General features: G+C 43.4%; 1 protein-coding gene across 4 annotated transcripts in view; it reads left to right on the top strand.

The window, feature by feature from the left end:
• MYLK (myosin light chain kinase) overlaps positions 1 to 25,809 on the top strand; it is a 263,764-nt gene that overhangs the window by 92,193 nt on the left and 145,762 nt on the right. The window lies entirely within an intron of this gene.

Genomic DNA, 25,809 nt, shown 5'->3' with positions numbered 1-25,809 from the left:
GACCATGAATTTACAATTTAGGAGCAGGCCACCAAAAGCTTGTAGAAAGAGTCAAGCACATCATTCTTCCCAGATGACACTGGGCCTTACCTTTAATTGCCAGGTGTGGCCACATGGCCATCTGGAGAGTATGTGGAAGCTGCTACATATGTGCTCTGCACAGGCCGGTCTAGTTAAGACTGTTGGTTGATCTGACATAACTGTCCTTGTCATATTTCTACCTGAATAAGATTGTAAGGATGTTGGTGATGATACTGAGGGATCTGTTTCTTCTTTCTGAGCACTACCAGGATGAGGGCTCTTTTATGTGGCCCTGACTGTGGTTCCCCCCATCCCTGTAGCCCCACAGCTGGCAGGAGAGAAGCAATGGAAGAATCCCTGGGGGTTTAGAAATGGATTAAACAGCCATAAAAAGGAATAAGACTCTGAGATATGCTGTAATGTGTATGAACACTGGAAACATTATGCTAAGTGAAAGAAGCCAGACACAAAAGGCCACCTGTTGAATGCTTCTGTGCCCATGAAGTGTCTAGAATAGGCAAACCTATTGAGACAGAAAATAGATTAGTGGGTGCCAGTGACTGGAGGGGGAGGAGTGGGGAATGACTGCTAATGGGTACAGGTTTCTTTTGGGCATAATGAAAATGCTCTGAGATTATATACTGATGTTGGCTGCACAAATTTGTGAGTCTCTTATAAAACACTGACTTTAACTAAAAAAAATAGAAAAATGAGCTTTAAAAAACAGCTTAGCCAAACAGAACTCATCTCCATTCCCATGCCCCTGCCCCACTGCCTCTGGGAGATGAACATTCTCCAGTTCAGACAAACGTGGAGAGGACGAGATGACTTCGCCTCCCAGAGCATGATGATGCCCTTGCTTCCTCGGCTGCCTTTGGAGGTCATGGGGGAGCCAATCAGGCATCTGATTTGGAGTCTTCGCAGAGTGAGCACTGGCCCCAGATCCGGCTCAAGAAATCATCCTCGGTTGGCAGGTCGTACCTTCTGTGGACCTGGGTTTCCTTATCTGAAAAGAAACAACTAGCTGTTTCTGTATTTTTGGCCTACAGGGAAATATGAAAAGAAAATGGTAAAAGCACTTGATAAAATTAAAAAGTGTGAAATTCACACAACATAAATTTAACCACCTTAAACAATTCATTAGTATTTAATGCATTCACAGTGTTGACTGTAGTAGGCTTTAAGTATAGCATTCTCTATTTGAAAATTTCACTTTGCTTATATTGATGAAATCGTTGATTCTGTATATTAGATGTGGACTATATGTCAGACCAAACACATTCCTGCAGAGTCAGCCTGCAGACTTTATCACTTTACTACTCACCACAGGCCTGGGATTAACCCAGAGCAGCACCTTGGCAGTGTGCTAGGGAGTAGCGGATTGCCAAGAGGTCTTAGACAGAGGGTCTGGCTCCATCTGAGAACTTGCAGAGAAACACAGAGGGAGAGGCAGTAACAGCAAGTGCTCTATAAACTAATGTACTACCAATGTTTATAATCACTCTAGCAAAGGAGGCAGAGGGATGTTTTGCATTGGAAAGGGCCACTTCAAATGATTCCAGAATGAGGAAACTGATTGTTTTGACCAGAGATGTAGTTGAACAGGGAGTATTCCTGACCTGATGCCCTTGTAGAAGGAAAGGTGAGGTGGTATTAACTTGGCGTGACATGGGCATTCAGCTGGAGTTGCTAGTTAATAAAAGAGCTCCAGACGGAGTCACCCAGTGAGCCCAGCCAGTGGTCCTCTGCCTCCTGGGCATGCTAACTTTCACTGGTGTGGCCCCTGCACCCGGCCTGCAGCTGACCCCTCTCTCCAGGTCCTGGAACACATCCTGTTCCTGATGCCCATTCTGTCCCAAACTAGTCCTGGTGTCAGTTTCACAGTGACCTCAGGACCTCAGCTTTCCAGCAGTTGGGTACTTGTAGAATCTCTCAGGAGTGAGTGACTTTTAAAAATTACACCTTCAGGCTACTTCTTAGGCCCAGGCTGGTGCCCATAGGCAGGAATTCTCTTCCTTATAGCCACCCCCAGGAGCTCTGCCTGCTTTTGTCCCCACCCCTCTTTAAGGTGGCCACCACCAGATCTAACCCTGAAGTCTGTATGTGGGGGATAATAGGCTGTCCCAGCTTTTCCTGGAGAGGACCAGGGACCCTCCCATCAATGGAGAGAAACGTGGTGTGTGAGGAAGTCATACAGCTGTGTTTCCTACTGCCGTCTGAAGCTGGTGACTCCAAGTTGGTTCAGATTTATGTTCTGTTTTTATTCCTAAAAGAGGTTAAGAATTGTTGCCCCTCCTGCTTCCATTTCCTTTTTATGTCTGTTTTTAGGCCAAGGACTTAGTGAACCCCTTCCTCCAATAAAGCCCCTCTTTCTTTCAAGAAAACTTGAGTGACACTACTTATGTGCCCCTTTCCTGAGAAGCTCCAAACTATGAAATGTTTGGCTCTGTGGGTCTCAGTTGCTCACAGCCGTTAGGGCCTTTCACTTTGTGGAGTTGTTTGGACAGCCTCCATGCAACCTGTTACCGATCCCCATTGCTCTTGCCCTTGCCCTTTTCCACTCTAGAAGCTATTGTAGAGGCATCCTTTGCGGCGAGGAGTGGCTCAGTGACAAATTCTGACTGAAGTTGGCTAGGGAATTTCTGGAAAAGCTCTTGCTTTTCTGATTAAAAATAGAAAGACTTCTTTCATATTCTACCCCTCCCCTACTTTGTGCCTTGAAGACCAATATGATGCCTGAAGGCAGATATTTAGCCATGCTAAAACCATGAGGCAACAAGCCAGAACACTAAGGACTGGCTGGGGTGGGCACAGTTGGGGTAGAGCAGTGGGGGGAGCATGAAGACCAGCACCCAAGAGACAGAAATCCTAAGGTTTAAAGGCTTTCCCAGATAGCATCTTTGGCTGTGGTTATTCACGCAGGAAATTTTATAAAAAGTACTCCTAACTAATAAACAACTAATGAAATACATGTGGTGATATTGTCTCTTTAAATGATGGGAATGAATAGGGGAGAAGACAGAGCACAGAGAGCTAAAAAAACTCTTTCCAACACTTATCAAGTCTCCCAACAGTGATGAGAGTGTTATCTTCCGAGTTGGATATGGCCCCACAGCTAAAGCATTCTAGAAGAATTTATTCCTTCCCGGAAATGGCCATCTGGCTTGAACCAAATGCTAGGCCTAGGGTCCATGGAAGTCAACCATATAGGGTTAAATGGTGATTTAATGTCATTATAGAAAACTGTTATTTGATCAGGACTTACTGATTAGGCCAAAGCTACCTACTTTTTTTTTTTTTTTGGCTCTGCCAGCTTGAGAAAGTTGTATTTTGAGGAACTCAGAAAACTTTGGATCTGTATCTCATCACACCTGAACCCCCAGGCTACCTGAGCCTACATTCTAGAAACCCATGTTCCTTCATCTGGCCATGCCCTTAACAGAGCAGGGGATGTGTCTGTCCAAGGGATGTACCCACTGGAACCACACCATCCCCCATGTTCTGGGCACCCAGGACCCCAGAATTCTCTACCAAGTGGCCCTGGGCCCACCAAGGCCTCTGTGGGCCTCTTCCCATGAGAAACCATTACTCACCTGACTGAGGGTGTCAAGAGGCAGCTGTTTCCTTGGGGGGATGGGAAGATGGATGGAACCCAGACGTGGGGCCCTGTACATGGGGCTCTGCTGTCCACCCACACGTAGGAGACCTGCACGTGCAGGAGACATGCGAGTGGGGAGGGTAGTATCCTGGGCTGCACCCCTGCCTGCTGAGTGCTGCTGTGTGGGGGCTGGGCCCCCGTGTAGGTGGCCTTGGCCCCACAAAGGCCACGGAACCTCCTGAAGTGACGATGGCCTGCTTCCCCAAGTGGTCAAGTCTGAAAGGAATGAGATGGTTGAAGAAACATTGAATTACTGGAGATTGCTTCCCTCTGCCCTGGAATTCATTCTTATCAGAAAAAGCAAACATGGTGATGGGTCCTGTGCTGTGAAGCAAACGAGCTGATACTTCCGTGCCTCTCAAGAAGCACTGCCCAGGTGGGGCTTCTGTTCAGACTGAGAGTCTCCATTTTACTGACCTGGGCTTCGCAATAAGGGGTTGGCCAGCCTAGTCAAAGCATGTTTAATTCATGGAGGGAACAGAGAGCCATGAAAGCATGAATAATTCCTTTGTTTCCACTTTAACCAGTAGTTGTATCCTTCCTTCTTCCCAGTTCACTTCTACCTCAGAAGTGCTTGCCCACGTTGAGAAACTTGAAGGAAGTTTGGTTCACTTCCTGTCATCAGAGTTTTACTGGTATAGTTCTGCAGAAAAACACATGCATATAAAACAATAGGCTATGACAGCGTATAATGAGATGCTTGAAATAGTTCCATAAGTAGTTTGTATGATAGGAATTTAGAGGAGATGAAGATAAGGTTTGCAGTGGTTTAAAAACTGGTTTCCTGCTTTCTGACTTCTGTCCTTCCAATTTGTCCCTCCTACAATGCAGGTCTGCCTGTGCCACCCCCTGCCTAGTATCCTTGAGCCTGGACAGCTCCCCACTGCGTGAAGTTCTCCAGTACTGCCTAAAGGGCCTTTCCCATCAGCCCATAGCTCTCCCCCTTTCATGCCTTCATCCCTCTGACGTAGCCAGCCCAAAATACATAATACAAATACTTTGTTCTGGTCTCACCTTTGGGGAGAAGGGTAAACAAGAAAAGTATTTTATCTTTCTTACTGATTTGGGATTAAGAATGGGGGCAGAGATTGCCTCAAAAAGAATAAAATACCTAGGAATAAACCTAACCAAGGAAGGGAAAGACCTATACCCCGAAAACTACAAGACACTCTTAAGAGAAATTAAAGAGGATACTAACAAGTGGAAACTCATCCCATGCTCTTGGCTAGGAAGAATTAATATTGTCACAATGGCCATCCTGCGTAAAGCGATCTACAGATTCAATGCAATCCCTATCAAAATACTGGCAGCATTCTTCAACCAACTAGAACAAATAGTTCTAAAATTCATATGGAACCACAAAAGACCCCGATAGCCAAAGCAAACCTGAGAAGGAAGAATAAAGCAGGGGGGATCTCACTTCCTAACTTCAAGCTCTACTACAAAGTCACAGTAATCAAGACAATTTGGTACTGGCACAAGAACAGACCCACAGACCAGGGGAACAGAATAGAGAGTCCAGATATTAATCCAAGCATATATGTTCAATTAGTATACGATAAAGGAGCCATGGACATACAATGGGGAAATGACAGCCTCTTCAACAGCTGGTGTTGGCAAAACTGGACAGCTACATGTAAGAGAATGAAACTTGGATTACTGTCTAACTCCATACACAAAAGTAATCTCGAAATGGATCAAAGATCTGAATGTAAGTCATGAAACCATAAAATTCTTAGAAGAAAACATGGGCAAAACTCTCTTGAATATAAACATGAACAACTTTTTCATGAGCATATCTCCCCAGGCAAGGGAAACAAAAGCAAAAATGAACAAGTGGTACTACGTCAAGCTAAAAAGATGCTGTACAGCAGAGGACACCATCAGTAAAAGGTACCCTACAGTATGGGAGAATATATTCATAAATGACATATCCAATAGGGGATTGGCATCCAAAATATATAAAGAGCTCACATGCCTCAACCAACAAAAAGCAAATAATCCAATTAAAAAATGGGCAGAGGATCTGTATGGACACTTCTCCAAAGAGGAAATTCCGATGGCCAACAGGCACGTGAAAAGATGCTTCACATCACAAATCATCAGGGAAATGCAAATTAAAACCGCAATGAGATATCACCTCACACCAGTTAGGATGGCCAGCATCGAGAAGAAAAACAACAACAAATGCTGGTGAGGATGTGGAGAAAGGGGAACCCTCCTATACTGCTGGTGGGAATGTAAATTAGTTCAACCATTGTGGAAAGCAGTATGGAGGTTCCTCAAAAAACTCAAAATAGAAATACCATTTGACCCAGGAATTCCACTCCTAGGAATTTACCCTAAAAATGCAGGATCCAGATTCAAAAAGACATATGCACCCCTATGTTTATCACAGCACTATTTACAAAAGCCAAGAAATGGAAGCAAGCCAAGTGTCCTTCAGTAGATGAATGGAAAAAGAAAATGTGGTACATATACACAATGGAATATTATTCAGCCATAAGAAGTAAACAAATCCTACCATTTGCAACAACATGGATGGAGCTAGAGGGTATTATACTCAGTGAAATAAGCAGGCAGAGAAAGACAAGTACCAAATGATTTCACTCATCTGTGGAGCATAAGAACAAAGCAAACACTGAAGGAACAAAACAGCAGCAGACTCACAGAACCCAGGAATGGACTAACAGTTACCAAAGGGAAAGAGACGGGGGAGGGAGAAGGGGAATAAGGGTCATTACAATTAGCACACATAACGTAGGGGGGTCACGGGGAAGGCAGTATAACACAGAGAAGACAAGTAGTGACTCTGTAGCATCTTACTATGCTGATGGACAGTGATTGTAATGGGGTATGCAGTGGGGACTAGATAATGGGGGGTATCTAGTAACCACAGTGTCACTCATGTAATTGTATATTAATGATACCAAAAAAAAATGGGGGCAGAGGATGATAGGAAGGGGAACAAGTGTTCGTCGATGCGCTACTGGGGTCAAGCATGTAGTCTTAGTCATTTTATCATCAAGTAGCTTTATTCCCATTTTTTTTTTAATAAAAGAAGTACCTGGAGGGCCAGAATAATTATAAAACTTGCCAAGGCTACATCAGCAAGTGAGAGAGGCAGTACTTCTGGGTCTGAATCTTGGGTTCCTCACACTATGTGATGCCTTCCCATTCACATGCCCTTACAACTTTGTCAGTTACTGTTCACGTCCCATTCATTGCTTTAGGCAGGATGATTTCTTGAACTTAGCAGCTGTTTCTAGTTCGTCTTTGTCCCAGGAGTGACACAGTGCCTGCCACCTGGTGTGTGCTTGATAAATGTTTGGTTCTCCTGAGAATCAAGGTGGTAGCATCTGAGGCTCGAGGCCTCTGGCCAAATTCATAGGGATTAGGTCCCATGCCCCTTAAGGGGTCTTCCCATAGCCCATCCCACTCCCTGCCTGGACTTTCTGGAGCCTTCTCTATGTCACCCCCACCCCACCCCTGCATCTCTGTGCCCTGCCTCCCCTCAGGCTATGCCTTTATCAAGAATGCCTTTTCTTTTCTTCTCTATGTAGTCTAAGCTCAAGGTCTGATATAAATTCTATCTCCTTCAGGCTACTTTCCTTAAGTATGTTTTCTTTTTAAAGCATTTTATTAAATACAGAAAAGCCATGGTAATAGGATATGGAGTATTCCCAATAATCACATAAGATCTTGCATGAGTAATAACTACAGGAAAGAGTTGTCTATTTTAGCCTTTTTAAAATGTATGATTCGTTAATCATCTCTCTGCCTATAACTTAATAAGAAAAAAATGATTAAAATATTAAACTATTTTTAAAACAAAAATTCAAACAATGTAAAAAAGTTCCTTGCCTTGACGCTGACTTCTATTCTCCAGTGACAGCCACTGTCGGCGATTCTGGCGTCCCTCTCCCCATGTTCTGTGCAGACAGAAGCCTGTGTCTGCATCCGCTTTTGTATGTGCAAATGGGTCCATGTACATACACTGATCTGCAGCTTGCTCTTTTACCTTCCCATTCTTGGTATTGTTTTGTCACATGAACACACAGATCTACCTCATAGACCTAATCCTGAGCTTTCTAACCCTCAAGGCTCTCTCCTCTGGTTTCCTTTAATACTTACATATATGACTCACTTTTACTTTTTGTTAATTTTCGACTTTGTCAGTTACTGTTCATTGCCTTCTGCTTCCTCAGTGAGACTGAGCTGCTCAAGATCCAGAGCCGCGGTGTCTGATGGGATGACCACTGGTCACATGTGGCTATTTAAATTTAGGCTAAGATTAGTTAAAGCTAAATAAAATGAAAAATTCAGTTCCCCAACTACACTAGCCACATTTTAAGTGCTCAATATCCACATATGGTTAATAGCTACCATGTCAGGCAGCATAGATTATTAAACATTTCTATCATCACAGAAAGTGCTATTGGAGAGGGCATTGAGACCACTCATAATTAATTCAGTTCCACTATACCAGAGAGCCACAGCTAGAAGATATACTGAAAATAATTATTCCATTCACAGTGGAAATCAGACATCAAATTCTTGAGAATTTACTTAGGGCATCAGATTCATTTGGAGGAAAATGTAACCTCTTGATGAAATAATCTTTGTCTCCCTAATTTTCACTGAAGAGTGGTAATCTTGGTATCCCAGCGAGCTTGAATGTACTCCCAGAGCACCCACGGCTGTTCATTCCAGGTGGCTTAGAAATAATCACGGCAAGGAGGCTTGTGGTGGGCTGCTTGGCTGTCACAGAGTTTGAGAGGAATTCAGAGGCAGAGCACAGAATGGGAAATGACAGGACAAGTACTGCTGAAACTGCAGTTGTCAGCCGTTGGTGGTCACTTTTGGTTCAAAATGCCAGACTGAACAGAATTACTAACTTCTCCACCCTCTGATATGCCATTGAAATGAACAGAAAGGGTTGAAAGGAGAATGAATTCAGAGCTGCACAGAAAACAAGAGGGGACATGATGAATGAGAGATTTTCTTGGGATTCATGGATGGTGTTTCCTGCCAACCATAACAGTAAGAGGTGAGGCTCTAGAAGTGAGGGCCACATATTTGAGATGAAGGGACTTAGAGACGAGGGGCAGAAATCAGGGTGATCAAAAGATGTTTACTTAATGTCTGTATAGAGAAAACTGAAGCTCCTGGTGTGGGTAGTGGTCCGTATCTCAGAGAAAGTTTTTTTACTTTGCCACTAGGCAAAAGGTATTGCATGTACTCCATGCCCAAACACTGTCAATAAAGCGTGTGTCCAACTCAGGTACCCAGAGCTTCCAGCCAGGCCCGTTTTTCAGACAGGACTGTACCTAAAGGATGAACAACTCATACCAGCTCCCTGCATTTGTAAACTAGTTCTTCAGTCTTAAATTGTGGACTGTTAATTCATGGCCACCAGATGTTTACAGAAAATATTTATACAATGTAATGCTGCTATCAAGAAAGTTCTATTTTTAAAATCAACCCATAGACAAAGCTCAAATTATAGACACAATTTCATGATAAGAACAGAAAGGTGACATCAGTGGTTATATCTGGCAAGTGATGCAATCACAAGGAGGGGAGAGAGCAAGGGGGAAGGAAACCTTCTGCCATTTTACACCTTTTACTTTCACCTTTTACTTTAAACACTTTTTTATTGCTGAAATTATTCAACAGTAGATAGGAATAACTTCTGTAATTTCTAAAAAGTACAATAAAACTTCCTGTAAAAAGACTCGCTCTATCTGAATTCAGTGTCCATATTCTACTTGATAAATGGTCAAAGATAAATACAGTTTACATCAAAAGAAATGTAGACAAAGTCTGGTTGTAGAAAATATATAGCAGTGCATTAAAATCTATACAACACATGAACAACTGAAAAGCTGGAAATTAAAGTACTTTTAAAGTATTTATGCACCTGAAAAGCTAGCAAAGTGGAAGAGTCCAAGAGCCCCCTATTGTGGCTGAGGAAACGGGCTTCTTCGCTGGGACCACTGATGCTCGTTCAGCCCTCCTGGACAGAATGTTACAGGGACAATAAAACCATTGACGTGCTTTGCCAAGAATTCTGCTATGACTTAACTCTTAAGAAAGTAGGGGAAAAAAATAGTTGGTACGAAGACATTAAGAGCACTATTTAAAATAATAACAAAGCTAGTGTGTACTTCAGTAATTTGCAGTCATGATGATGTAAGTTGGTCACAGGGGCAGTAGTACAGCATGGAGAGTATAGTCAGTGATTTCACATCTTTCTACGTTGATAGATAGTAAGCACACTAGAGGGGGTGAGGATTTCATTTGGGCAACTATTGAACTGTGTTGTATATTTGAAACCAACATAAGATTGTATATCAAATACTTCCATTAAAAAAAATCTAGTGTGTACTAGGAGATAATGAAACACATCAACATGGCAAATATTATATAATCACCTACTTGGATGTAGTCATTTTGGAGGAGCTGCATCCAAAAATGGAAATGTGTGTGAATAATATAAAGTGGAAAGAAATAGAGCAAGGACAGTCTATGCAATCTGATGACAGCCACATAAAGCATCTATGTGGTCACTACCTAACATTAGAAGAGGACTTGGAGTCATGTAGATAGAATTTTTTTGTTTGTTTTAAGTTCTGTATTTTTTAAAATTTCGAGGTGTTAGTTTACCTGTCAGGCCACAGAAGGCAGTGTTAACCTAGATAACATCTGACTCCCTACCTAGTAGGTTTTTAGGCTCCTGTTATTTTAACATGTTTCCAATTATCTTGACTGTCTGCCTTGAAATGGAAACAAAGTTGTGTAACAAAATAGCGATGAGAGATGGAGAGACTAGATTAGGCTTTTCTTACACCAACTTTATGCTCAGAGTGGCCTGAGCAACAGGGTATGAAGTGACAGGTTTGGCATTCACTGGGGGTCTCTGTTGGCATAGAATGTGTCACTAAGGCCTGGCTAATTTTTTCACATAGATACAATTTCTGTTTCCAAGATGTTCACATGCCTTATACTATACAACTTGTGTCCAACTGTAAATGAAGTTAATAATTAAGATGCTACTTTCCTAAAAATTTGTCAGCGTGATTAGAGTTTCCTCTGTGCTGCAGACCCTGAGACTACAAAGAAAAATGAAATATGATCCCCATCTTCAGCGATCTTGCAACAAATGGATTATCAATTTTGGTTACAAAAATTAAACTCTTCCTCCTCTCTGAAGCCTTTTCTAGCTCTTCCAGACTATTGTATTCTTTTCCATTGCCACATCCTAGGGGGGTTGTATTCTGTACTACACAATCTGGAACTTAATTGGATGATTAACATAACATGTTCTGGAAAGAACATCAGTGTTGGTTTCTAGTTCCTATGAAATTGCCTTAAAACTTTCAACAAACCACTAAACCTCCCCGAATCTCAGATTCCTCCTTATAAAATCATGAATCAGATGAAACTTAAGGGCTTTGTGATCTGAAATTCTGTGATTTATATATTGTAGTGTGTGTTCCCTATTTCACATCTAATTTTTTCAAAACATACCTTTGCCCAGTTCCTGATAGGTGCCCAGTAAAGAGAAATTATTTGTTCAGTCTGTGAATTTTATAAATTTTAATCTCTTGCATCATTAAAGTAATGTTCTGCTTTTACTTAAGGTAGACTTAGAGTGTTTGGGTTTGATTCATTCAACTAATGTTTACTGAGCACTTTACCACAATCCAGGTACTGTGTTAGTTGTCTAGAACTGGAGGTGTTTAAGGAGGGCTAGACCATCATTTGTGAGGACTGTAGTATTTGAGATCCACAGATCAGGCTTGGAGTTGGACCAGGTGATCTTGACGGTTGTTCTTATCTTCAGCAGCTTATTATTTTATTCAGTTCCAACACCTTGGTATTAGAGTTTTCTTTGTATTTTGTTCTGGTTATCTCTTACTTTTTAATAATAATGTTTGTATAGCATTTTATAGTATACAAAACCTTCCTAAGTTTGTTAGGAGGTAGAAAGTACTAATCCCATCTCCCATTTCTAAACACTTGGGAAAAGAACACAGAATTAAATGGAATGCATGAATGGAGGCCCAGTGGCTCCCAGAGCACAGCGCCCTCAAGGAGAACTAAATGGAAGAACAAAGTGAGCTTCTGATAACCTTCCTTGAGTTAAATCTGCCCATATACTAGTAGGCAGCAGAGCTGAAGAATGTCTGGCCCCCGCTGAGGGCTGATATCACACCTGTAACATGGGGCTCACCTGCCCAGGCCCCCAGACGCGCCTCTCAGCCCCTTCCAGGCTTCTACTGTGAGGTTCTCTGCCCAGAAGCCTTCCATGGTTTTGCATCCAAGATCCCTGCCCAGTAGTCACTTCTCCACACTGCGGTGCCGATGCCCTGGACCAGGGCTTTTCCCAACTGCCGAATGACCTGGGGCGCACCATCCCTGAGCAGGTTCTAGGCTTTGTGTCTCTGACACATCATCTTTCTACGTGGAGTCTGGACCCTAAATCTATGAGAGTGCTCCCCAGGCTCTTGCAAATGTCACCTCTACCAGAGAGCCCGTCCTGCTTCTCCTTGCCAGTGATGGTGTCCTCCCTTCTGAATAACCTAGGGCTTTCTTGTATCTTTGCCTTTCTGTGCTAGTCATTATGTGATTGTCACTGGAATGAGAGCGCTTTAAGGGCAATTTCTCACTCATTTTTGTGTTGTCCATAGCATCTGGGATGGCGTCCTGCCTATGGTAGGTTAGATTGTAGCTGGCGATGATGAACTGAAATACACTGAGGCACTGCAGTCAGCCTGGTGATGCTAAAATGCCATCCCTCACCAACATTTTGCTTGGCATTTAGTCATTGTTAGCTGGCTTCTCTCAGGACCAGCAGGGTGACCCTGGAGGGAGGGCGGAGCTGGTGGTCTCAGGCCTGGGTGTTTGCCTCTGACTCGCTCTGCCCTGTGGGCTTTAGTTACCTCTATAAATGAGAAGGCTGGATGACCGCGATGCCTCTTCCTGCTCTGACATTCCGTGACTCCACAAAAATAAAATTTAACCAAGATTTTGGAGTTGAGACCTAGTGGTTATATTAGTGTGTCCCCCAGCTGGCCCCCACACTATGTGAAGCTGTGACACTCAGGAAGGCTGACTTTCAGGTCAACTCAGTTCAGCAAACATTAGCTAGATGTAGGATGCTTGGTACACCTGGGATAGAAAGATGACAGGGAGGACGAAGAGACTGTCCCACATTCGAGTGGTTCACAATTTCAAATGGCGGAGGCTGTGAATCTGCCCCTTCACACCCATTCCACACTCACCAGCCTCGAGTGCTGAGATGCTGTGTGGGAAGGTAGAAAGCGAGTTCTGATGCCACATGTCAGACCTGATGGCTCCTTCAAGTTCAACCTCTGTCCTCTTCTTAAGAACACTCTGAAATGAAAGGGCTTGGGGCACAGTGGTGGTGAATAGATAGATGCCTGGGCCCCCTGCAGAGCTGGCTGAGCAGCGGTGAGGGTGAGAAATGGGCCTACTCATTTTCTCTCACGTGGTGACACACTGGGTCCGTCGCCCTCAGACCAGCACAGGACCAGGGCAGCCTCGTGGGAGCAGGGTGGGGGCTGTTGAGTGCTGAAGTTTAGAGGGTGGCCCAGGGCCTGGGAGGAAGGGTTGTCTGTGACATGTGAAGGACTTGGCTCACCTGGCCCCCAAGGCTTGGGAAGCCCAACAGGGGAGTAAAAAATGAGCCTGGGAGAGTTGGAGCCAGGAAGGCAAGGAAAAGTAAATCAAATCTGGGTCCTGATTTAAAAGGCCTTAGGCTGAGAGGAGCCAGGCACCTGAACATATTTTCCACAGCCTGTCATGCTGGGCTTGCATCAGCCAAGAGCGGTGAGGGGAAGCTGAGGCCATGGAGACCGGTTCTCTCGTGCCAGGCCACCCGGGCCAGACACCACCCCACTGAATGCCGTCTTCTCGGACCAGAGGGCGGAGAGTCTGCTGCAGTTCAGTCCTGAGAGGAGAGGGGAGACGCTGGTTTCTGGAACTGGCACCATAATGACCTGGTGCTGGACAGCCCCACACACGTAACAGACACCGGTGCATGATGAATGACTTACTGAGGCAAAGCTTTTTATAATAAAGTCAAGTCAATCACCACCCCACCTCCACCCCCTCATGCCCCTTTCAGTAACCAGGGCGTGGCCATTTGGGGTTTAGAGTGAAATCTCAGTGCCCGAGTGATCAGTGGAGACACCGTGTACAGAGGGTCTTCACAGTGGGGTCTGTCAGAATCCAGTGGGGTGCTTGTCGGTTCCCACTGCAGACCCACTGAGGTAAGAGCAAAGAATCTGCATTTGAACACACCATCCCCACATAGGTTATTCTTTAAGCCACTAAAGGGAGACTTGGAAGCAAAGTCCACCGCTGCAGGGTTCCGTGCACCTGGCGGAGCACGTGGGCCGGGGCGCAGTGACAGAGCGGGTGGAATTTTACTTCTGGGAATGATGTGTCTGACAACCTCACGTCAGGGGAAGGTGTTCTCTTTATCGATGGGCTGCTCAAATGTGGGTGACACATAAAGATCTGTGCTTCTCAAAGATACACTCTGTATCTGTTTATGTTCCAAATGTGGGTGTATATGTGGGTATTACACATAAAAAGTAAGATTTTTTTGCCCCCTTCTCCCATACAGATTGAATTTTATAATGCTGAAAATCCTCTGCTGAGTTAGAGGTGAGGGATCGGCTAAGAGCAAAGGAAAACCACAGGGAGGAAACGGTAGACCTGGGGTGGGAAGAGCACACAGGCGTGAATGCCGTACAGGTTGTCCAGTTGCTAGATTTGGGCTGCAGATCGGGCTTTACGCTCCCTGAATATCATGATTGGGTACAAGAACCATTTTATCCTTAAAAAGTAAGTCCATTTGCTTACAAGATGCAATCACAGCACATAACTAGGGAGGGCTCCAGATGGTGTGTACCTGTGGGTGTGAACACATTTATCTGTGTGTAAATAAAGGGAGCCATCTAGATTTTAAAGGCATAAGAGATGCTATTCAGGCAGATAAGTGGAGAACCGTGGCTCTGTCATTTTTCTCTGCCCTGTGATCCTCTCCTCCTCAGAACTCAGATGACCATGGTCCTCTGCCCCTCCTTGTTCCTAAACTGGCTCGGTCTCCCACCTGTTTTTCTTCCCCACATCTCACTTGTGGCCTTGAGATCACTCTGTTCTACATTCGGTCATGCTCACTGAACCTGTCTGTGCCCCCAGCCGGGTGAGAGGTATGACCCTTCCAAAGTGGCAGGCGTAGAAGGAGGGCTGAGTAGACAGGACTCTGGCCATGGCAGAAGGTAGGTAAATGCCTCTTGACTTCTTGTAAACATGTGCTTGCCAGGCTCAAATGGCTGTAAAATGTCAGGACACAGAACCAAGGACCTGTGTGCAGACCTGTATTCAATGGGGCTGTGGGAAGAGTGGGAAGAGGACAGGCTTTGCAGCCAGGCCATCTGGGTTTAAATTTCTTCCGCTTGGTTCTCTAAGCTCCACGGGTGAGCTGGGAATAGTAATTCCTCCTTCACAGTGTTATTGGGGTGGTGGGTCACTGCCATAGGAGAAGTGTGCCAGCACATAGTATTTGCCTAATAAAATGGTGGGCATTATACTAGTAATGTGATCAGAATCACAGATCTGCCCAGAGCACCACTCTAAAAATCTTACATTAAGAACATTTTAAAGCAAAAATACAGCATGCTATTTGAGAAAACTTAGAACAGCAGAAGTAGAAAGAAGGTTAAAACTACCTCAGGGGCTGTCTGCTGTATCCCTGCCATGATTTTGTTTGATAGCTCTAATCCTGTGTTTCTTGATTAGTGGGGGGGGGGGGGGGTTCTTTCGTTGTCAATGTAGGGATAACTGTGGTCTTTATAGCAGCAGGGTAGTTTGCTGGAGGATAGCAGGCTTGGAATCAGATGTGATTTTGAATTCAGGCCCATCCTTTATAGGCTGTGACCTTAGGTAATTTGCTTAGTTACTCTCTAAGTCACTTTCCTATATAAAATACTGCTACCCATGTTAGGGCATAGCTTAAATGAAGCCTCTTTGATACATATGCAATATAAATAAGTGCTTAGTAACTTCTAGTCTTAGTTAAAACTGTTCATACTGTTTTGTATCTTGCTTTTTTTTCACCCACCATATCATTTCTCAAATCACTCTGTCAAAATAATTTTAATGGCTAAATGCTCCATTTAATTTGATGTGCTTCCATTTACTGAATCATTCCTCCATGAGCTGATTTCCAGTATTTCCTTTTATAAATTAAATTCTGCTAAACATCTTTATATGTGAAGCTTACAATTCCATATTTGATATTATTTCCTTTGGATTGATTAGCTTATAGTAGAGGAATTACTGGGATAAAAGCTTTGGGCATTTTTAAGTTCAGGTGCTTTCCAAAGCACTAGTGTTAGGCTCACAGTGCACCAGATTTCATGGCCCATCCACTCCCTGATCTGTGAGGCAAAGACTCATTCACAGTGTATCAGTTTGGAGCATCCTTCCACCAGCATCTTCCTGCCTCAACTCACAGTTCTTCCCTGTATCTGCCAGAATCCTTCACTAGATCCCTGGCTGCGTCCGCCCTCTGGTTTAACCTCCTGGTTTTGTCTTCCTTGTCCTGGTGACAAGGACACTGACTGACATAGGGATGGGACAGATCTTACAGTTTCAAGCTCAGAGATTCCTCCAGCCACACACAGTCAAGTCTTGAACTACAATTTGTTCTTCTTCTCTTTACTTCTCTACAAATCAGGTCTTGACCCACATTTTCATTAATTTTAATCTTTCCACTTGAATCATATCCTTATTCAGAGTTTATTTGTCAATTTGTCTTCTTTGGTCCCACATGAGGAGCCCTTGGGGGTGAATATGTCTCCCCTAATAGAGAAGGATCCTAAGGCAGGGGCCATGCCGATTGTACTGACTCTAACATAGGTGTGCAACAGATAATGGGTCGGGTCCTGTGAGACATGAAACACTAAAGACTCATTCGCTAAGCATTGACACAGTCTGATTGAGGTGTTAAAATGTGTGTGCGCACACTGTCCCTGAACTTAACATTTGCTGTATGAGCCTTTCTAGGTTGAGTCCATCTTCTCCATCTCCGCTCCATGAGTAGGCACTTCCTGAGTGGAGACTAGTCCCCCTTGTCTGTGTATCTCCCACAAACATCTAGCGTAGTACCTGGGAAGGGCTCGCCAAAAGCCTCTGTCAAGTGAGTGAGTGAACAAACACTAGTTAATGAACAAGACCTTATGGTCTTTGGTCCGAGTATAAATTACTAGAAAATATGTGACAAAAGTTACAGGCAAGAAACATTCAGAAGACCTTCTTCAGAAGGTGGGATCCATCCTAGACCATTCTAGGAGTCATTAATTTATTCAATTACAAAATAAAGTTGTGGTGCTTAATTGAGCTGTCAGGAATACTCCCTGGGGAGGCACCGGTGAAATATCTTGCCAAAAGCCTAGGTGGCCTTGGAATTATTTTTTATCTGGAACTTTCTTACTCATGATCCTATTTGACTCCCCAGAAAGACTGAGGTGGAAAAAGCATGAATTCAGGAAAAAACACATTACTAACCTACTTTGAATGTTTTTCTTACCTGAAAAATTAGCATAATAATGCTGACCTCCTAGGGCTACTGGGAGGATTAAATGAAATGATTTACAAAATGTGGCATGTCCACAGTGATGCCAAATGTCCAACCCCTGCGTCCTTGTGTAGCAGGAGGAAGAGTGGTAATTGCCTTGGGAGGCCTGTGCTGTGGTTTCTACTGACCCTGCAAAAGTGTTGTAACCCCAGTCTGACCTGCTTGTAGGTTGCTTAGGAGAGGAGCTGAGAAGTGACAGAAAAAAGGTTTCATGTGCAGTTCATGAGTTAAGAGAATATTACTTAATTGTGGGTTTGATGGAAAACATTATGTGAGGTTGGTTCAGATCTTTCCAGAGGTCTGCCAGCAACCTCAGAAGTGGAGCCTTATTGAAAACAACTGGAGAGGAGTTGGCACCCAGCCTCTCCTTGCTTCTCCGTGCTCCAGAGCTGTCTGCTCTGTGAACGGAGCTCAGTCCCAGAGCTCTGCCAAGGGCCCTGGCAGCCTCAGCTGGGGATGGGTGGTGGCTCTGCCTAGCTCCAGACTCCAGCTCAGAGGTTGAAACCAGTTAAACCAGAGAGGATTTGGCCAGAACTGCCAGTCAGTATTTCTTTCAAGGGCTTGGAGTTAACCACTGCCTTGAGTCCTTGCAAGATGAGTTAACTATTGCAAGGTTTTCTGACAGAGGTGTGGGCAGCCTGCTGGCCAGTGATGGATGGACCTCACTGTCCTTTGAAGTCCTGTCAGCCATCCTGCTGGGCACAAGAGGGAATGAGGGCAGGGTTCCAAGCACCCATTTGGAAGTCTCACCCCCTCTGCTGCAAAGGGCCTTCCATGCAGTGTGCTGCCAGCTCTTCTATGGCTGAAGCCCATCTGGTCTTATTCCAACTGGTGACCAGCCATGCTGATTTCAGCTGAATTTTCTTAAAAGTATGGTGTACCATTCCCTCAGTCTTCCTTTCTGAGGGGACTTTTAGTCACAGCCATTATCTTTTTTAAATTTACTTCCATAAATATGTGCTCCTACCAAATGTGCATAATTTGAACTTCAATAAGTTAAGTTTTTAAACTATTCTGGTGCTCTTCAAGAAAATAAAATATATTCATCATAAAAAAAGTGTCTTTGAAATACAAAGAAGTACAGAAAACAATCCCACCACCAGAGGTAACAGATGTTTACATTTTTGTAGATTTCCCTCTAATTTTTTCTTCTTTTATAACAGGAAGAAAATATTTACTAAATACCATATTATACATGTTAAATAACTACAGTTTGTAAGGGTTTTTTTGCTTAATATTTAATGAACATTTTCTCATATGCCCCAAGATTATAATTTTAATAATTATATAGTGATTTGTCTTATTGTTATAACATAATTATTTTATGTTTTGGGCAAATAGGTTTCCGATATTTAATCTTTTAAATAACTTGAACTTATATCGATCATCATGGACATCTTTGATAATTCCAAAAGTAGATTATTAGACTTAATGAATCTTTTTAAGTCTTTTAATAGCTATTTCCAAATTTTTAAGATAGCCATGTAATTAAGAAAAATGAAATTCAAATTGTTACTCTGACATCAGCAATGTTTAAGAATTTAATTTTCCCATATCATAAGCACTAATAATCACTTTACCTATTAAATTAACACACTTTAATGAAAGATATCATTTTATTTTACATTTGCTTGATCAATTTTCAATTAAACATTTTTTGTTTGTTTGGCTACCTCATAATTTCTTGTTCATATCCTTGACTTCTTTATGTGCTTTTTTTATTTAGCTTTATGTGCTTTTTTAATTTTATATGTTAAGTACTTTCACTTCTGTCTTCTATATACAATTTAAATATTTTTAGTTTGTTTACATTTTAATTTTTGTCATAATTTTACTTTTGTAAAAAGTTTTAAATTTAAGTGGTCACATATCTTTATGGTTTCTGCCATTGGACCTTCCGTGGAACATATTTGGAATCTCTAATGTAGTATCTGCATTTCTTGTAGCTTCTTTTACTTTCAACATCCATGTATGGTGTGAAGTAGGGATCTTTTTTCAAATTATTTGTTCTTACTTTCCATTCTTTTCCCATTCATTTGAAGCCACTTTTATCATGTACTAAAGTTGTATGTATAGAGGTTGTTTTAGGATATTTTTGGACTGTTTTATTAATATGTATATTCTTGTATCAACCCAGATAGTTTTAATTCTTGTAGCTTTTGAAGATTTTCATATCTATGAGTATAGTCCCACTGATTACTTTTAATCCAAGGACGAAGTATTTTTTATTACTTCTTCAAGACTTATCATATGTTGCTTAAAAGTTCTGAAGCTTGCATTATATAGGACCTTTGTACTTCTTAAGTTTATTCCTAGATGAAGAGTTGCGGGAGACAGTGGGTGGAGGATGTGTGTGTGTGTGTGTGTGTGTGTGTGTACCTTTTCTAAATGTTAATAGCTACTAGATAGGAAACAATCTTACTTTTTGAGTAGTTTAACTGGCTAAAGCCAATATCAGAGGTATATGCATAACCTTTAATGCTTTTATTATTGAAAAAAAAACTAAATTAATAAACCAAGCAATCAACTCAAAAATATCAAAGAATAGAACAAACCAAAGGAAAGCAGAAGCAAAATACTTCTATAAAAGCAGATATGAGTTACAAAGTAGAAAAACTGTATTAATTAATAAATTTAAAAACTAATCTTAGAAATAAGAAATAGGTAAACCCAACCAGGCCAATCAAAGAAAAACATCAAATTTAGAAATGAGACTCTAACCACTCATCTGGAGTTGACAAAAATGAGATCTTCATGTTCAACTTTGATAATAAATTTGGAAATCTTGAGAGAATTAGAGGTTTTTTAAAGAAACAGAAACTGCCAAAACTGATTAAGAATGTAATTGAAAATCTGAAAAGTTTAATGGAAGAAGCTGGAAAGGTTGAGGAAATACCTCCTGAAAAAAGTGCTAGGTCCGGATAGTTTTGTGGGTGAGTTCATTAAATCCTTCAAGGAACAGATGATTCCAAGCTGTGTATGTGTAGCATTAAGGTTATTTATAGTACAAATGGAATATGTCTTGTTCTCTCTCACCTTGATGCATTCAGTTATGCTAAATTCTTAGAAAACTAGCATTTGAGTTGGAAGGCATCTTAGAGGATCTGACAGTATCCTAGCCAGATGGTCTTCCAGCCTCCTTATGACCACTTCTGAGATGGGGATCCGTCGTGTTACACTTGGTCCTTTTCATTGTTCAGGCATTGTTGTCATCCCTTCTGTGAGCCTAGATCTTCCTCCTGGATTTTGGACCCATTCGTGCCTGTTCCCTCTTCTGGAGCCACACGACACATAGTCTTTTGCACAAGAGCTCTTCATATTCTTGAAGACAGATTTGTCCTCCTCTTGGTGTGTTTTATTCCAGGCTAACTAGCCTACTTCCATCAATTAGTCTTTATGTTCCTTCAGTACACATCTGTTGAGCACTTGTAAGGTGCCAACTGGGTAATCAGCCCCTCCACCAACGTCCTGTCAGTGTGTGGCCACTGACCTGGCAGCATCCCCTCAGTGTTGGTCAGGCAGAGTGGGACTGTACTCCCCTTGCTTGGACACTGTGCTCCATTAATGTAGATAAAGATTGAATAATATTTAGGAGACTTTTGCCCAGCTCCTTTCACACATGAGATGCCCACCATCTGATTTTTATCTAATTGATGATTTAGAACCTTCACAACACTTGTTCTCTCCTAACTTCTTTTTATATGGATCTTTGTTCTCTTTGAACGTTATGCACCCCCAGAACCAACACCGACTTCTATTCCTGTGAACAGGCTTGTAGTCTTCATTAAAGTAGGTAATAAAAATGTTAGTGCAAAGCTGCTGGTAGGAATGTAAGTTAGTTCAACCATTGTGGAAAACAATATGGAGGTTCCTCAAAAAACTAAAAATAGAAATACCATTTGACCCAGGAATTCCACTCCTAGGAATTTACCCTAAGAACGCAGCAGCCCAGTTTGAAAAAGACAGATGCACCCCTATGTTTATCGCAGCACTTTTTACAATAGCCAAGGTACGGAAGCAACCTAAGTGTACATCAGTAGATGAATGGATAAAGAAGAGGTGGTACATATACATAAGGAATACTATTCAGCCATAACAAAGAAACAGATCCTACCATTTGCAACAACGTGCATGGAGCTGGAGGATATTATGCTCAGTGAAATAAGCCAGGCAGAGAAAGACAAGTGCCAAATGATTTCCCTCATTTGTGGAGTATAACAACGAAGCAAAACTGAAGGAACAAAATAGCAGCAGACTCAGAGACTCCAAGAAGGAACTAGTGGTTACCAAAGGAGAGGAGTGTGGGAGGGAGGGAGAAGGGGATTGAGGGGTATTATGTTTAGTACATATGGTGTGGGGGATCACGGGGAAAACAGTGTAGCACAGAGAAGGCAAATAGTGGATCTGTGGCATCTTACTACACTGATGGATAGTGACTACATTGGGGTATGGGTGGGGACTTGATAATATGGGTAAATGTAGTAACCACATTGTTTTTTCATGTGAAACCTTCAAAAGAGTGTATATCAATAATAGTTTAATAAAAAAAATTTTTTTTAAGGCAGCAAAAAAAAAAATGTTAGTGCAAAGAAGAAATATGGAGGTTCTGGGAACTACCAGAGAGACCATATCATTAATTTAGAAACACCTGTTGATCCCCTACGACATGCCAAACAGTGCTGGGAGTGAGTGATTCACCGGCGAGCCAAACCACTGTAGTTCTTTCCACAGGCAGTTATAGTCTAGTGCTCAGACAGGTGAGTGTAACCAGGCATAAAGATGAAGTGTAAACTGTGATGAGACCCACTGAAGGAAGAACACAAGGTGTCATGAGACCTAACAGCATGACCTTGTTTGGAAATCGAGAAAGGTGTCTCAGAAATGACACGGGAGCTGGGACATAAAGGAGAGACCATCCATTCAGTAATGGATTTAGTAGTGATGCTGGGCCAGGAGAGAACTTCCAAAGAGGTGTGATGTCTAGTTCCACCACTTGAAGAACTCACAGTCTTGTAGGGAGTTGTTCCAAATGTGCCTGGAATAAACGAAAACATAACCTGTGTCACTGGTATAGGTGTTGTCATCTCAGATTGTTGTTAGCCATGCTCATTCAAAATAGTCTCATTTTTTCCAGTAAAGTCATCCAAATATCCTTTGAGTTCCAGTATTTTGATGTTGAGATTTTTATAACGCCAACTCCATCTTGCACCTGGAGGCCGCCCATAAATCTTTTGTCAGATAATGTGTCCTGATTTTTTGTGGAAAATATGGTCCCTGTGCTTGCTGTAGGGCAGAGAGAAATATGAAAGGTGATGTAATGGTGATTAATTGCCTCAGATTTTCTGGGACAGTCCTGATTTTAAACAGTCCACACTGTGGTGAGATAAATGTCTGCTGGTGGAGAAGGCACACAGTGGATCTGTGACATCTTACTATACTGATGGACAATGACTGCATTGGGGTATGAGGGGGACTTGATAATATGGGCGAATATAGCAACCACATTGTTTTTTCATGTGAAACCTTCATAAGAGTGTATATCAATCATACCTTAATAAAAAATATTTTAAAAAGGAAAAAAAAATGTGATCACTTTAGATAATAGAGTAAGTGCTGAAAGTTGGGAGGTAGGAGAGATCAGAGGGGCCGGATAATTGGGGAGGCTCCCGAGAGGGGGTGTGTGTGATCCTGGAGAAGTGAATGGAGAGGGGATGGTTGTGGCATCTCAGAATTGCTCCTTGCTTGGTTCCACGAGCCATGCACATTTCTGGGATGTCTATCCTGTTCAACTAACAGTATATGGTGAGTGTTTTTTAAAAGGACAAATTCAGGAAGATAAATCTACTGTATGACACATCCTATAGACAAAGAGAAATCGAACTATAATTATCTCCTTTGGCAGCAAGAAGATAACAGAGAATTGATTGTATTGGCATTTAGCCCTGACTTTAGGATATTTTTTTCGACTTTATAAATAAGTACTACCTACTTAGAGAACTCCCCAGTACCCAGTCTACAGGTACATTAGAGGACTAGGCCCTCTTGTGGCCAGAGGGCAGGAGCTGTGGCGCATGCCTGAGCCCTGAGTGGTGTTGGGGTCTGCCTTAAGGAAGGCCTAGGTGAGTCATGCAGAGTCCGTGGGTGACCCTGGGCAGTGAGAGCTGAGAATTCTGGCTCTGCCACGGCCTGCTTTCATGGCTTGCACACCTGCTCTGGTGGCAGCCCCACCGGGGGCAGCAAAGCAGTTCAGAGGAAACTGAGGGCCAAGGCAGCATTGGTTTTTTTCCACTGCTCCCTGTCCAGCAAAGGAAGGGAAAAACACCAACCTTGGAAGTGGGACTCTGCCGTTGGATCCGGCTGTGAGGCTCTTAAAACAGAAAATGGCTTTGGAATAAACATGGTCTCAGGCTTGTGTCCTGCTGCTCACTGGGGGTGAAGGGCTCCACGCCCCAGGCATGCCTGTTCCTTCTGGGCTGCAGACTGGCCTAGCTCCCCTTGGCTTCTGGGGCAAGCACCCCCTGACCTGTTCAGGCTGGGGTGAAGTGGCTACAGAGGGAAACTGCCGCTAAGTGGCAGGAAGCACTACCAGCATTCCCAGTTGGGGGTTCCCTGAGAAGGTAAGTGGTGGGAGCAGCAGCGAAGCTTTGTAGGCTGATCGAGGCTCTCTGTGGGCATCACAGATCCTGCAGGTATCCAGCCTGAAGCTGGCCCTTTCTGACAGCACAGAATATGAACCTGGTTGTTTCTCAGGAGCCCAGAGCCTCTCCCCTGAGTGCCCCACAGGCATCACCCTTCCCTGTAAGTTGCTCCGCCCTGCCGCTTCCTCACGCTCCCCATAGGACAGACACCCACCCATTCTTACCTCTTCCCCACTTCTCAGGCCTGGCGGTGGCTGTAGCTAACTTGCCTAAAGACCTTGCTTAGGGTGACCCTAGTGCCTGCCAACACAGCCCTTCGTTTTTAACAGCTGCTTGGGCTGCACCTGGACTTCTCTGCACTGGGTGGTCTGAGTAGTTCCCACATAGGCTCAGCCCCGCCCACAGACTCCACCACCCAGATGAGTAACAAGAGCTTTTATCTAACAGTGACACCTATTTAATTTCTTTACAGTTTTCCGTGACTAGGAAAGGAGAGCATATGCCCAGGCTTTTTGCAGACTGCCTGTGTACCAAATGGGGAATGGGGGTTGGGGGAGGCATTTGGGCTGCAAGGCTCCCAACACAGGCTTTTGAGCTACTCTTGTAGCAACCTGGAAATGAACTGATTTTGATCCCCCTCCACCAGCCAGAGGTTGGTCAGGCCTCAGCAGCCTCCACTGGCCCACTCACAATGCTGTAGGGAACGAGGGGTGCTCTGGCCTTCTAACCAGTGTCTATAGCTGTGGAGCGGCCTCCTCTGGGATGAACATGCTTGGTGCCAGCCCAGATGGGCCCTGGCCCCCATGGACAGCAGAGGATAACATAGTTGAAAGGGACTTTGGCAGGAGTGGGGAAAGGAAAGTTTGAGTTTTGCTTTATTAAATAACTGGGCAGCTTTTCCCTCCATTTTTCCAGATGCTTCTTCAGAAAAGAAATCTCACTGGCTTGGACTGGGAAGTCTCAATCTGCTTTAAATGTGTTTTGAACCAGGGCTCAAACCCCTTTGCATTCTCCTGCCTCCAGCACGCCACCAGCAAACACTCAGAGAAGCACTGTCTGCACAGGTGTGCTCACAGTAGGACCTTATTTGAGGGTCATTGGCATTGGTTTTATCTTCTTCCCCTTGGGCCTTGCCCTGAGACTTCTGAACAATAGCTAGTACAAGAACTTTGTTGTGGAACTAAATGGGCAAGAGCAATAAATCAGGCAGAAGTGGCTGAGGAGAGCTGCTTTGGTAACACTGGAAAGTCTGTGGAGAGTGAATCGAAGAAGTAGAGGGGGCCTCAGTGCCCCCCTCAGGCTGCACTTGCACCACCCATCCCAGCACAGAATCCCTGAGGGGACACCAGAAGGTGGCAAAGCCACTGGGAACCATCTTGTTCCTAGTCAAACTTGAATGGCTGGTTCTTACAGCCCAGCCCTCTCAGTCACCCTGACCCAGCTCCCTTGAGCTGAGTTCTGTATTGGGAGGTGGCCCAGGGATGGGCTCAGTTCACAGCAGCACCCACAGAGCTCCTCCCCACCTCTGCAGCCCTCCTCACATGCTCTGCTCAATTGCTTACCCTTGCCATCCACCAGACCACGAGGCATCTGGGTGGAGAACCTGCTGTTTTCATGTTATTGCCTGGCCCAGAGAGAAGACAGGTGTGGCAGTACAGTGGGCAAGGACAGAGTGGGGAGAGAAATAGGCAGAGGCAAAGTCTCATAAAGCCTTGCAATCCACGGTAATTGGATTTTATTCTTAGTGCAATGAGAAGCCATTGGAAAACTTTAAAATATAACAAATTTAAAAATAAAATTAGTGTGATTTATAT

Source organism: Manis pentadactyla, chromosome 1, assembly GCF_030020395.1.
Source record: "Manis pentadactyla isolate mManPen7 chromosome 1, mManPen7.hap1, whole genome shotgun sequence".
Taxonomy (NCBI): domain Eukaryota; kingdom Metazoa; phylum Chordata; class Mammalia; order Pholidota; family Manidae; genus Manis; species Manis pentadactyla.
Note: the sequence above shows the minus strand (reverse complement) of the source record. Positions and strands in the feature narration are given on the sequence as shown.